This window comes from Xenopus laevis, chromosome 5S, assembly GCF_017654675.1.
Source record: "Xenopus laevis strain J_2021 chromosome 5S, Xenopus_laevis_v10.1, whole genome shotgun sequence".
In the NCBI taxonomy this organism is placed as follows: domain Eukaryota; kingdom Metazoa; phylum Chordata; class Amphibia; order Anura; family Pipidae; genus Xenopus; species Xenopus laevis.
The window spans coordinates 68,587,468-68,600,888 of NC_054380.1; the positions used below are offsets into that span (position 1 = coordinate 68,587,468).

A 13,421-nucleotide genomic window follows, 5' to 3' on the forward strand; every position below is an offset into this window, starting at 1 on the left:
GACTAACTAATCCTCAATATCCCCCTTATTGTACATAAATCACTTTTGTATCTTTTTTTCAAACAAACAAGTTACCCAGTGCCTTACAATAATTTTTAATGTGCTTAAAGGGATACTGTCATGGAAAAAAATTTTTTTCAAAATGAATCAGTTAATAGTGCTGCTCCAGCAGAATTTTGCACTGAAATCCATTTCTCAAAAGAGCAAACAGATTTTTTTATATTCAATTTTGAAATCTTACATGGAGCTCGACATATTGTCAATTTCCCAGCTGCCCCAAGTCATGTGACAGCAGTACAAGAATATTTGAGGATGCACCATTCAACCTCAACTTGCCACCACATCTACTGTATATGTGTAGAGAGGTATATATTTGTATTCGCATTTGGCAAAATTAAATCTCAACAAAGTAACCAAGCTCAGACCATTTCTTTCTTCTTTTACAGTTTAATGATATTATTTGAACATTTAAGGATTCCAATCTGAAACTGACTCTTGCATTTGGAATTGGAATGCATCATGCTGCCTTACATGAACAGGATCAACGAAGAGTGGAAGAGTTGTTTGTCAATTGCAAAATAGTAAAAGTAAACTTGCTTCTCTCTATAGTTATGTTTTATGTGATACTAACATTTAGGGGCACATTTACTAATGTTCGAATATCGAGGGTTAATTAACCCTCGATATTTGACCATCTAAGTGAAATCTTTTAATTTTCGATATTCGAAATCTAAGGATTACCGCTATTCGAACGATTCGAAGGATTTTAATCCATCGATCGAACGATTTTCCTTCGGTTAGAAATTTGTTAGAAAGCCTATGGGGACCTTCCCCATAGGCTAACTGTGAGGCTCGGTAGGTTTTAGGTGGCGAAGAAGGGGATCGAAGTTTTTTTTAAAGAGAGAGTACTTCGACTATCAAGTGGTTGAATAGTCGAACAATTTTTAGTTCGAAACGTTTGAGTCGAAGTCGAAGTCGTAGTCGAAGGTCGAAGTAGCCAATTCGATGGTGGAAGTAGCCAAAAAAACCATTCCAAATTCGAAGTATTTTTTCTTATATTCCTTCACTCGAGCTAAGTAAATGTGCCCCCTAACATCTAATAACCCTTTTCCTTCCACTGAATGTGAAATATGAAACAAGGGACGGAACAGAGTCATCAAATACAGCAGCTGGTATAGGTTGTGAGTCCTGGTAACTTCTAGTTATGCCAATGTTCCAGCTAAAATAACCAATAGCTAAAAATGCCACCATCTTTCCTGCCACTCCTTAAGATTATTGGTTTACATATATCATTTTTGTTTTCCTTGCTTAAGTTTCTGCATATATTGTAGGTCCTTATTGCAACTAGCACATTGGCATGGGGTTTGAATTTTCTAGCCCACTTAGTAATTGTGAAAGGAAATGAATTTTACGATGGAAAGACAAGACTATATGGAATTATCCAATTACAGGTGTGCTTCTAAATAAGAATCAGTTTTATACTAATTGTTTCACCCAAACTGCTTATGTTTTACCCAACGTCAACATGAGTTATTTAGGACTATCTGTAAAACACAGACAATTAATCTTTAAACCAACATTTTCTGGGAATTTATTTGCAGAGCTGGCAGATTTTTCCAAATAATCAAAATGGTATTATTTAGAGGAGTTTGGCAGTTATTATACGTGTGCATCTCTGTTCAGCAGTATGCACTTTCATTTACTTGCTTGATTGCTCAGTGATGTCTTTCCCTCAGCATCATCTTAGCCACTAATTTCTGCAGCAAATTGGTCTCTCATTCTCTCTTAATTAATAGGCAAATAGGACAGCCCAGCATTAATATAATTGTTCCTTAAACATAATTAGATGGTAATTGCTCAAGTGTGACTGGGGTCAGTATTCATTGTTGCTTATACTTAATTTAAAAAAAATAGATATTTAAATATTTACACAACTGATTAAAGTGTACTGGACTTATTAGTATCACATAATAGATGCACTTCAAATGATGGGTCATGCTGGTAGACCTCAATTTGATAACCAGGGAAAAGCTGGGATCTTGGTCTATGATATTAAAAGTTCCTGTATGAACCATTTCCAGTTGAGTCAAGGTTAGTTAAATAAAGCATATTTCTGCAAAGAAAACTGAACTTTCTTTATCTATTTTGCAGTTTTCTTCTTCTGCTCATCCCCTTCTTTAATATAACATGTAAGGCACTGTCTGGTGTCAGAAACGCTAGAGAAAATAAAAAAGAAACCAAGCTGAAGGTACACATTTTTTTATTTATTTGTAAAGTTACTGCAACTAGTTTTTAGGACAGCAAAGAAAAGGCCAGCACATAATTGAGTAGGGGAAATTAAAAGATTTCATTTTACATTTTGAAAGTTGATTTTGTAAATGCTATCTACATAATTATCTTATTATCTTCACATTTTAACATTATTTCCTGTCCTTCCGCATGGCAGTAGGCACTAATGGGTTAACTCCCTCGCACAGCGGAAGTACAGGAACCAATAAACCTAATTCCCAACCCCCTTACCCCATCTCTTTTTTTCCTGTCCTCGCATCAGGAAGGATTCCCCTGTGCCGGTGTGGTTCCTCTCTGCCTCACCGAAGCGACCGGTTCACATATAGCCGGTGGAGCCTGGTAGCTGGGCTTTTAGAACGCGGTAAGACGCGGGGTGTGCAGTAAGGCGTTCTGAGTGCAGTAAGTCGGATCCCGCGGTAAGACACTGTGTAGACTCTTGATGATGTCATCTCTAGGCGCCCTTGGCTCTTAAAGCGCCCATTACCTGTTGTACAGCAGGAGCAGGAGGAGTCATCATTCAAGTCTGACGGTGTTCAGGCCCAGCTGCCGCCAGTAGGGCTGAAATTGGCAGCCAGAAATATGGGGTATGCAGTGGCAGCTAGGAGGATGCTGTGGCTAAAACATTGGCAAGCAGATACCCCTTCCAAGTTCAATCTGTGTGCGCTCCCTTTCGAGGGGGAGTTGCTGTTTGGGCCAAAACTTGACAGTATTATTTCTAAGGCTTCGGCGGGCAAGAGCTCCTTTTTGCCGCAAGAAAGGCGTGTGAGACGTCAGCCAGTCCGTGCAGGCTGGGCGGACAGAATGCCGTTTAAGGATGCCAAGACCTATAGGCCTGGAAAGCAATTTGATAGGCAGCCCTTTTGGAGAAATCGCGAGCAATGAATCACATTTTATTAGATCTGTTGGAAAAGGAAGTAATTTTAACAGTGCCGGAAAGCCAGAAGGGACAAGGTATCTATTCTCCGATCTTCCTCAGGAAAAAGGCGTCGGGGGAGTTCCGAGCTATCTTAGATCTCAGAGGATTAAATTCGTTCCTGAAGGTAAAGTCATTCAAAATGGAGACATTGAGTATTATTTCGCAGAACCTACGGGTAAACGATTGGCTAGCAAAGATAGATTTGCGAGATGCATATCTTCATGTCCCTATTCTCTTAAGTCACCAGAGATTCCTCAGGTTCTCGGTAAGGGGGGAGCATTTTCAATACCGAGCACTTCCCTTTGGGCTAGCGTCTTCACCGAGAACCTTTTCAAAAGTTCTGGCTCCAGTCATAGCCGCCCTACGCCTGCAGGGCATACAGATCTTCACCTATTTGGACGACCTGCTGATAAAGGCCTCAAACGAACAACTGCTGAACCAGCAGGTCCAGGTGACCATTACGGTTCTAGAGGAACATGGATGGTTAATAAATTTCCAAAAGTCACAACTGGTCCCGTCACAACGGATGGAGTTCTTGGGGGTTCTAGTGGATACCAAGCAGTCGCGACTATATCTTCCCCCAGGCAAAGTGGAAGACATTATTCGAAGAGTGCAGAGTGTTATCAAATTTCCTTATACCACGGCTCTGATCTGTCAAGAGATAATAGGGAAACTGGTAGCTACGAAGGATGCCGTCAGGTGGGCAATGATTCATCTTCGACAGCTCCAGTTCGGGTTTCTTCAACAGTGGAAAAGAGTTACTCAGTCTCAAATCATTATTCTGTCACGACAAACAGTGAAGAGCCTGGAGTGGTGGCTAAATCCGTTCAATCTTTCTCAGGGCAAGCCAATAGATTGCTCATCGTGGCAGATGGTCACGACGGATGCCAGCAGCCTTGGATGGGGGGCTCATACGGCATGTGTATCAGCACAAGGCATATGGCCACCGGAGGCAGTAACGTGGTCCTCGAACTTCAGGGAACTGAAAGCGGTGTTGCAGGCGCTAGTGAGCTTCAAAAGTCAGCTCAAAGGGACAGCAGTCCTCATTCAGTCAGACAATATAACAACGGTAAAATATATAAAGAAACAAGGAGGGACTCACAGCAGGAAATTGTTGAGTCTGACTTTGGAGATTTTCGAATGGGCAGAGAACAATCTCCTCGACTTGTCAGCAACTTATATTCCTGGTCGTCAGAATATTCTGGCAGATCTGTTGAGTCGGAGGACACTCCACCCAGGGGAGTGGGAGTTGTCGCAGGGGAGTTTCCAAACGTTGGTGAATCGTTGGGGCCTCCCTCAGATAGACCTCATGGCTACATCCAGGAACAGGAAGGTGAGACTGTTCTGCTCCTGGTACCCGGAGAGGCAAGCATTGTGTCAGGATGCTTTCAGTCTGAAGTGGATGTTCAAACTGGCATACATTTTTCCGCCGATCCCGATCATATCAAGGGTATTGAACAAAATTCAGAAAGACAAAGCTACAGTTATAGCAGTAGTGCCATGGTGGCCGAGAAGGCCTTGGTTTGCCCGGTTGTGGGAAATGGCATTGGACAATCCAGTCAAGCTACCCTATCACCAGGGTTCGCTATGCCAAGGCAAAATATTCCACCCAAACCCACAAAAATGGGCTTTGACGGGGTGGCTTTTGAGCGGAAAGAGCTGACAGAGCTTGGGCTCGCAGAAATGACTATTGACACACTGTTGGCAGCTAGAAAGCCATCAACAGAGAATACCTACCATAGAATTTGGGAAAGATTCAGGGAATGGTGTACATTGTCAGGAGATTCATTTACATCACCAACCGAGTCGGCAGTAGTAAATTTTCTGCAGTCAGGCTTAGAGAAGAATCTCAGCTTGGCTACCCTGAAAGTGCAAGTGTCAGCCTTGTCAGCATTGACGAAAGTCAAATGGGCGGAGTATCCATTAGTGACCCGCTTTATTCAAGGAGTCAAACATCTGAAACCGCAAGTGAGACCAATTTTGCCATCATGGGATTTGAATTTGGTTCTTCAGTCTCTCATGACGGAACCATTTGAGCCTCTGGAGTCAATTAGCTTGGACCTCCTGTCAATGAAGACTGCTTTCTTGATAGCGGTAACGTCAGCACGGAGAGTGGGGGAGATACAAGCATTGCTGAGGAAAGAACCATATCTGAAAATGTTACATGATAAAGTAACGTTAAGGCTACCAGAGAAATTCCTCCCGAAAGTGGTATCCTCCTTTCATGCTAGTAAGGAGATTGTGCTGCCGGCTTTCTTCCCTAACCCCGCTACGGAAGAAGAAGTAAACTGGCATAAACTGGATTTGGTGAGGTGTTTGTCAATATACTTGCGAAGAACCGAGGCATTCAAGAGGTGTGATAGTCTCTTTTTGCTATTTAAAGGATCTTCTATGGGCCATCAAGCTTCTAAGCGTGTGATTGCAAGCTGGATAAAAGCTTGTATCAAGAAGGCGTATTTACTCAAAGCTATGCAGGCTCCCCATGTTAAGGCTCACTCCACTAGAGCGGTGGCTGCGTCCTGGGCGTTCGAGGCTCAAGCTACGCCGGAAGAAATTTGCAGTGCAGCTGCATGGTCCTCTATATCTACTTTTGTTCGTTGTTATAAGCTTGATGTTTGTTCCGTAAACAAAGCTGGTTTCGGGCTTAAAGTCCTCTCTTCAGTTCAATTTAATAAATGATTTTCCCGCCCAAAGTCTGTACTGCTTAGTTAATTCCCATTAGTGCCTACTGCCATGCGGAAGGACAGGAAAATGGAAAATTCTATCATACTTACCGTAATTTTCCTTTCCTGGACTGAAGCATGGCAGTAGGCACGACCCACCCCTTCAGTACCTGAGCTCGGACAGGGAAAGAGATGGGGTAAGGGGGTTGGGAATTAGGTTTATTGGTTCCTGTACTTCCGCTGTGCGAGGGAGTTAACCCATTAGTGCCTACTGCCATGCTTCAGTCCAGGAAAGGAAAATTACGGTAAGTATGATAGAATTTTCCATTTTTTGTGAATATGCACAGTAGGCATATTGTCTGTCTATACATCTCTATCTCTGGAGGAAATGGAGAGATCCAGTAAAACAACATAGAATCAGATGCAGGCATACTGCACAATATTTTTAATTTGTACATTATGGGGCATATTTATCAAGGGTCGAATTTCGAATTTGAAAAACTTCAAAAATTCGAATTCAAAAAGACCAAACGAAATTAAGTAGAAGGTTTTTTTTGGCCGAATAGGTCTGTTTTCAATCAAATAGGTCCGTATGTGGCTGAATTCAAATCGTACGAACCGAAGTAATAGCGCATTCGATCGAATTCTAATCAAAGGTTTTCCAAAAAAAACTTTGATTTTTCAAAGTCACACATTTGACTCCAAATAGGTTCTAGGAGGTCCCCCATACTAAAACAGCAAGTCTGCAGGTTTTAGATGACGAATGGTCGAAGCCGAATTTTTAAAGAGACAGTACATAAATTTCGATATTCAAATTTATTCATATTAAATTTGGACTATTCCCTAGTTGAAGTATACAAAAAATAGCTCGATTCAAATTTTTTGCATTAGAAAATTCACCTCGACCGTTGATAAATCTGCCCCTGAATGTAATATTCAGTATAAAATGTTACATCTTTAAACATAAACGGTGGAATGTAATAAAAGTCGCAAAGAGCAAAACAATATACACCAATAAGAATAAAAATCCACATCTCGCAATGTAATATTGTTCCTTAAACTGTTATTACATTGCGAATTTTAATTGTGCACTCTTAAAGGGATCCTGTCATCAGAAAACATGTTTTTTTAAAAAAAATGCATCAGTTAATAGTGCTACTCCAGCAGAATTCTGCACTGAAATCCATTTCTCAAAAGAGCAAACAGATTTTTTTATATTCAATTTTGAAATTTGACATGGGGCTAGACATTTTGTCAATTTCCCAGCTGCCCCCAGTCATGTGACTTGTGCATGCACTTTAGGAGAGAAATGCTTTCTGGCAGGCTGCTGTTTTTCCTTCTCAATGTAACTGAATGTGCCTCAGTGGGACAAGGGTTTTTACTATTGAGTGTTGTTCTTAGATCTACCAGGCAGCTGTTATCTTGTGTTAGGGAGCTGTTATCTGGTTACATTTCCATTGTTCTTTTGTTTGGCTGCTGGGGGGAAAAAGAGAGGGGGGTGATATCATTCTAAGTTGCAGTAAAGAGTGATTGAAGTTTATCAGAGCACAAGTCACATGACTTGGGGCAGCTGGGAAATTGACAATATGTCTAGCCCCATGTCAGATTTCAAAATTGAATATAAAAAAATCTGTTTGCTCCTTTGAGAAGTGGATTTGAGTCCAGAATTCTGCTGGATCAGCACTATTAACTGATTCATTTTGAAAAAAAAAATGTTTTCCATGACAGTATACCTTTAAGAAGTGCTTGAAGATGTTGTAATGTTTTGGAGCAAACATAACGACTTTTTCAGTAAGAAGTTTTATTACATTTACTGCGGATACTATAAAATTTGCAAACAGTCTTCCACTGTCGGAAGTAGTCGCTAAACTGTTTTCGGGTTCACAAAAGCTATATTAAATTTGCGCAAAGCATAATTTTTTTCTCGCAAAGGCATAACTTTTCGCATTGCGAATAGTTTTTCCGTTACCGACTTTTATTACTTTCCCCCGAAAGACTCTTTTCTGTGTCATAAGATTGTACTGATCTTTTAGCTAGGCAAAGCATACTTTTACATTAGATTAGATCCCACATTCAATTTACATATATTAATCAAAGTTTCCAAGATCACAAGTTATGCTTATGACAAATTGAGTTTCTAGATATAAATGCATGTAAGAATGGATATCAGCTACATATAGTGTAATACTGTATATTGAGTTATGTATGTTTGTTTTAACAAACTTCATACACATCTGGTTATAAACTGAACTGATCTCCTTGAATCTGCTTGTGTAGTTTATTGGAAGTATTGTCTGACCATCTAAATGCAGACATTGCAGCCAGAACTATTACATCAAAGCAGGACGCAAAGGACTATATTACATGGACATACTTCTTCCATTGACTCATAAGGTGAAACGTCTTATAATACATTATTATTATTATAATTATTATTAAGCATTAATTACATTACCGAGTTATGAAACCTGAGTTGTTGCATATGTTTTGTACATAGTATGTATTTTTGAATTTACTTGTCGAGCCTCTTGTCTGTCAGTTTACTAGAATATCATTATCTATGGAAGAAAATGAAGGCTGTTTTGCTGATAAAGTAGTACAGCTTTGCTTATGTCATGCACATTGTAATTGCATTAGCTGTTTTGCTATACAGGTATGGAATCTATTATACAGAATGTTTGGGAACTGGGGTTTTCTGGATCTCCATACTTTGTCTACAAAAAAATCATTTAAACACTAAACCCAATAGGATTGTTTTATCTCTGATAATGATCAATTCTGTCTAAGCTGGGATCATGTACACGGCACTGTTTTACTATTACAGAGTAAAGGGAAATTATTTTGAATTACATTTTGAATTATTTTCTTAAGATTGAGTTTATGGGTGACAGCCTTTCTGTAATTTGGAGCTTTTTGGATAAGGTTTGAGCATAACAGATCCCATACTTGTAAAATAACCTTTAGATAAACTATAGGAAATTAATATACATTTCTCAAAGTGTAGCCTTTGTAGATTGTAAAATGCAATAAATATATTTTTTTTTTACATCCGTTCCTAAGCCTTTTGTAAACTAAGTACAGTGCATAGAGTGTAGTGTACAATCATGCTGCATGAGGAGCAGAAACAATTTTACGGAGGAGAATATTCCTGTGCATGTGATAAAAGCACATGTTAGAGCTTTACTATGCGTAAAAAAGTGAAACAGAAATGTAATTGGATTTATTTTGTTGAGGTTGCTAAAAGCCTTGGAGGGTTAGTATCCTGTCATTTCATTGCCTCGACTATAATAAGGGGATTTAAGTGACATTGTTCAGGATCTGTAAGTGCCATATCCCTATTTGTTTTAACTGCTTTGCTAATCATTTTACAACTATGTTGAATCATGGTGTGCTTTTGTCTGTGAAATGGATTCTTAACTGCTATGGTTAAACCAGCAATTGAGCTCCTAATTTGGAGGGTGGAGTTGCTGGCAGGTGGTATTATCCACAGGAATGTTAAAGCCCTTAACATGAATAGGCAGCTAATGATCCCTGATGCACTGACAGGGAAAAATCAACAGTGGTCCCATTAGTTCACCCTGATATCTTAATCCGGAAATCTTAAGGCACCTGGAAATTATCTAATAAAAATCCATTTTAAGTGATGTAGCTGGGTAAATTATTTCAGTTTCTTCAATTCCTTTGGGGTTTCTTATATTGAGAATATAATTGTGAATTGACAGTAGATACATTCAATATAGTAAAATGCAACTTTATATGCAGAATTATACAAGCAGTAGGGGAAAGTATAATATCCCCTGTCTATGCTGTTTTTTAGTATTTGTTTTGTTCTCACTTTTACTATGCTAAAAATGTAGACCTTGGATTTTCTACAATTTGGTGACTGCTTTTACATATAACTTTAGGTCAAATTACACGTACAGGTATGGGATCAGTTACCTGGAAACCCGTTTTCCAGAAAGCTCCGAATTATGGAAAGGGTGTCTCCCATAGACTCCATTTTTTCCAAACAGGGGATGGATGGAGGTAGGGATGAGTGACAGAGGAAGGTAGGGTAGAGTGATGGAGGGGAGGGGAGGAGACAGGAGGGAGGTTAGAACAGCAGGGGAGCAAACCCAGACTAGGGATAGGCAGAGGACCTTTGAATAGGTATCTGCCCAGCGCCCCCACATCATTGCACCCAATGCAGCTGCCTCTTCTACCTACCCCTAGTTCGGGCCCTGAAATGATATCTGAAAAGATATAATTAGTCCTTACTGCAAGCAGAGCCAGCCTATTGGGTTTACATGATTTTCTAGTACACTTAAGGTATGAAGATCTGAATTACAGTAAGATCTGTTATCCAGAAAGCCCAGGTCCTGTGCATACCCATACCTGTAATTGTATGTATTAGGAGGTCAAGTGGACTTTTTTTTTTTACTATATTAAATCATTTGATCTTTTTTTGTCCTTTTCAACTAATGGTACTAGAACAAATACAGAAACTGTAGAATAAACCAAAAATATGTATGCATCAAACTAATGTGCATTGCTGTGGATTGTGTCAATATATCTGTTTATTAAAATTGCATTAAGGATTTTGTGCAAAATCATGCTGGGTAGTTTGAACTGAACAGGAAAAATAATTTTCCTTGTGTGGATATGTGTATGTTCAAAATGATATACAGGTATGAGATCCGTTATCTGGAAACCTGCTCTAAATTTACGGAAAGGCCGTCTTCCATAGAAAACATTTTATCCAAATAATTCACATATTTAAAATTGATTTCCTTTTTCTGTGTAATAATAAAACAGTACCTTACACAATCCAAACTAAGATATAATTAATCCTTATTGGAAGCAAAACCGGCCTATTGGGTTTATTTAATGTTTACATGATTTTCAAGTAGACTTAAGGTATGAAGATCCAAATTACAGAAAGATCCCTTATTCGGAAATCCCAGGACCCAAGCATTCTGGATAATAGGTCCCATACCTGCCATATTTTGAGTATATATTTAACGCCCCTGGATACCTAACTACAACTATTTAATTCCCATCAGATGCATAAAACTTAGTGAGGATTGTTGATTTTAAAAGGGAAATATACACAGTTTATCTATTTTACATTTGATATACTAGAACTAGAAAAGCAATTTTAAATTCAAAGTACATTCCTACCAATATATTTGCATTTTTAGATATGAGTAGCAATACTGTATGCCTCCAATAAACAAGCCCTACTGAATAATTAACAAAGACAATAAGAATAAAAGCCCATAATGCACTGGCATGTTATGTGTGCCATGTAAACACACACATATGTTTGGTTGTGTGAGTCTCTTGACAGCACTTTATTTTATCTAATAATATTGAACATAAGTGAAGTGAATATTCAAGTATATTTTTTTCAAAATGTAAGCAACCAATACTATCACCAAAGCTCTAGGAGCTTAAACAACCAATACTATCCCCTAAGCTCTTCAGTTTATTAGCACTGGACAAACTAGTAAATTTAAATTTTGAGTTACAATGAATTTTCTTCGCACTTTATGCCTGGTACTCATTTACTTCCAGTCACGAGACTATAGTAAAACCCCCATTTTACGATTTCCATAGCACCAGGAAAAAAAAGTGTAAAATCAGGGAAATGTGTAAAAGGAAATTATTCTTCAAGTACTCAACGGATATACAGTAAGCACAGGAGTCAGTTTCACAAATAATAGCATTGACATAGGACAAACAGACATTTTTGGAAACATCAAGGCAACATTTTGGTCTAAAATCTGGAAAAATTTTATGTAAAAATCAGGGAAAAGTCAACATTGAAATGAATCTTAAATTGGTGGGGCCACAAAAAAGTGTAAAACGCAGGAACACTTAAAATAAGTGTGTATAAAATGGAGGTTTTACTGTAGTTGGATTTTACATGAGAAAGAATCCGTGGTCTGGAATGCTTTTGCTGTGTTTTATTACAGTCTTGCAGCCTGATGAATTCTTGCATGTTAAAAGTTGGGGCAATAATTTAAGAAAAGCAAAAAAAAAGTATATTTTTTTAAATTATTTTTAATATTAATTTGATTTTAAAAGGTCCGCCCATCACTGTTTAATTATACATGCACTACTTGTTAAGATGATTGCTTTCCTTCATCATTTTCTTCTCTCCCCTCACTGCATGAATCAGACTGTGAAATCTACCCAAGAAGCAATGGCCATGCTTCATTATCTGCTACACAGATTCCTCTTCCTTCCCATTCTTTTTTGGAACTGGAAAAAAATGTAAATAAACCAAACTTTTAATAGTAATGTAATTGAACAATACACATTTTTGGAATTTTTATTCTTAATAAATAATCTTATTATTCTTTTTAAAAGTGAGCAACTTTGCTTTTGTAGGTCACAGAAAAGTGGGAATTGAGGTATTATACCAACAGTGGTAAATACCGTATACCATTTCTGTTTGGGCATTGCTGAATGCACTACATCAGGGATCCCCAACCTTTTTTTACACGTGAGCCACATTCAAATGTAAAAAGAGTTGGGGAGCAACACAAGCATAAAAATTCCCTGGGTTTGCCAAACAAGGGCTGTAATTGGTTATTTGGTAGCCTCTATGTGGACTGGCAGCCTACAGGAGGCTCTACTTGACACTATACTTAGTATTTATGTGATTAAAACTTGTCTCCAAGCCTGGAATTCAAGAATAATCACCTGCTTTGAGGCCACTGAGAGCAACATCCAAGGGGTTAGAGAGCAACATGTTGCTCACGAGCTACTGGTTGGGGATCACTGCACTACATGATTGCCTTACCTATAATTATAATCTCCAAACCCATTCTTGTTGAAAGTCCTCTGAGAAAAATGGATCCCTGCCTTGAATGTGAATAAAGTAGTTAATGTATTATCAGATCTTGCAAAGAGCCAAAGTGCAGTTCTGGGCTTACAGCTGATATTTTATTCACACTTTCTCTTTTAAAAAAAAATTTAAAGCTTTATAAACTTAGGAAACTCATGTGCTTGCTTTTTAATTTTACTTATCTTTAAATTTAATTTAAGAAATTCAGCTAAACAGTATTAAACTTTTTTAAAACCTATTTTTGTTAACTTAGCAATTAAATATGCAATTTGCACCTAAATACTGTCATAATATGAATACTCTATTTATGGTGCTGACCAGACACTGAAGACCCAGTGTGCCAATGGCCTTTTATTTAGTGGGTTATTTATCAAAGTCCAAATTTATCTCAATATTTTCTGCTACAAACTCCGATCAAATCCGCGCGGGTTTTTTTTCGCTTATTTATTAAATTTTCACGAAAATTTGCTTTGCGGGAAAAAAAGCAGATTTACACAATTTTTTTGATTTTCCACCCGAAAACTCTGTTTTTTGCCCGAAAACTCACAAAACGTCAGAGTATTGCACAACACCCAGCGCACATCAAAAAATCATCGGGACTTCCCCAACTGACTTATATGCAACCTCGACAGGTCTAATGCTGATTCAGACTTTTCCATCCTCTGGGTTTAATAAATTCTGAAAAGTTCGTGATTTTTTTAAAAGTCAGATTTTTTTT

At 38.3% G+C, this 13,421-nt stretch overlaps 1 pseudogene; it reads left to right on the forward strand.

Moving 5' to 3' along the window:
- The window catches only part of LOC108717427, a 375,896-nt pseudogene that overhangs the window by 310,249 nt on the left and 52,226 nt on the right, over nt 1-13,421 (forward strand).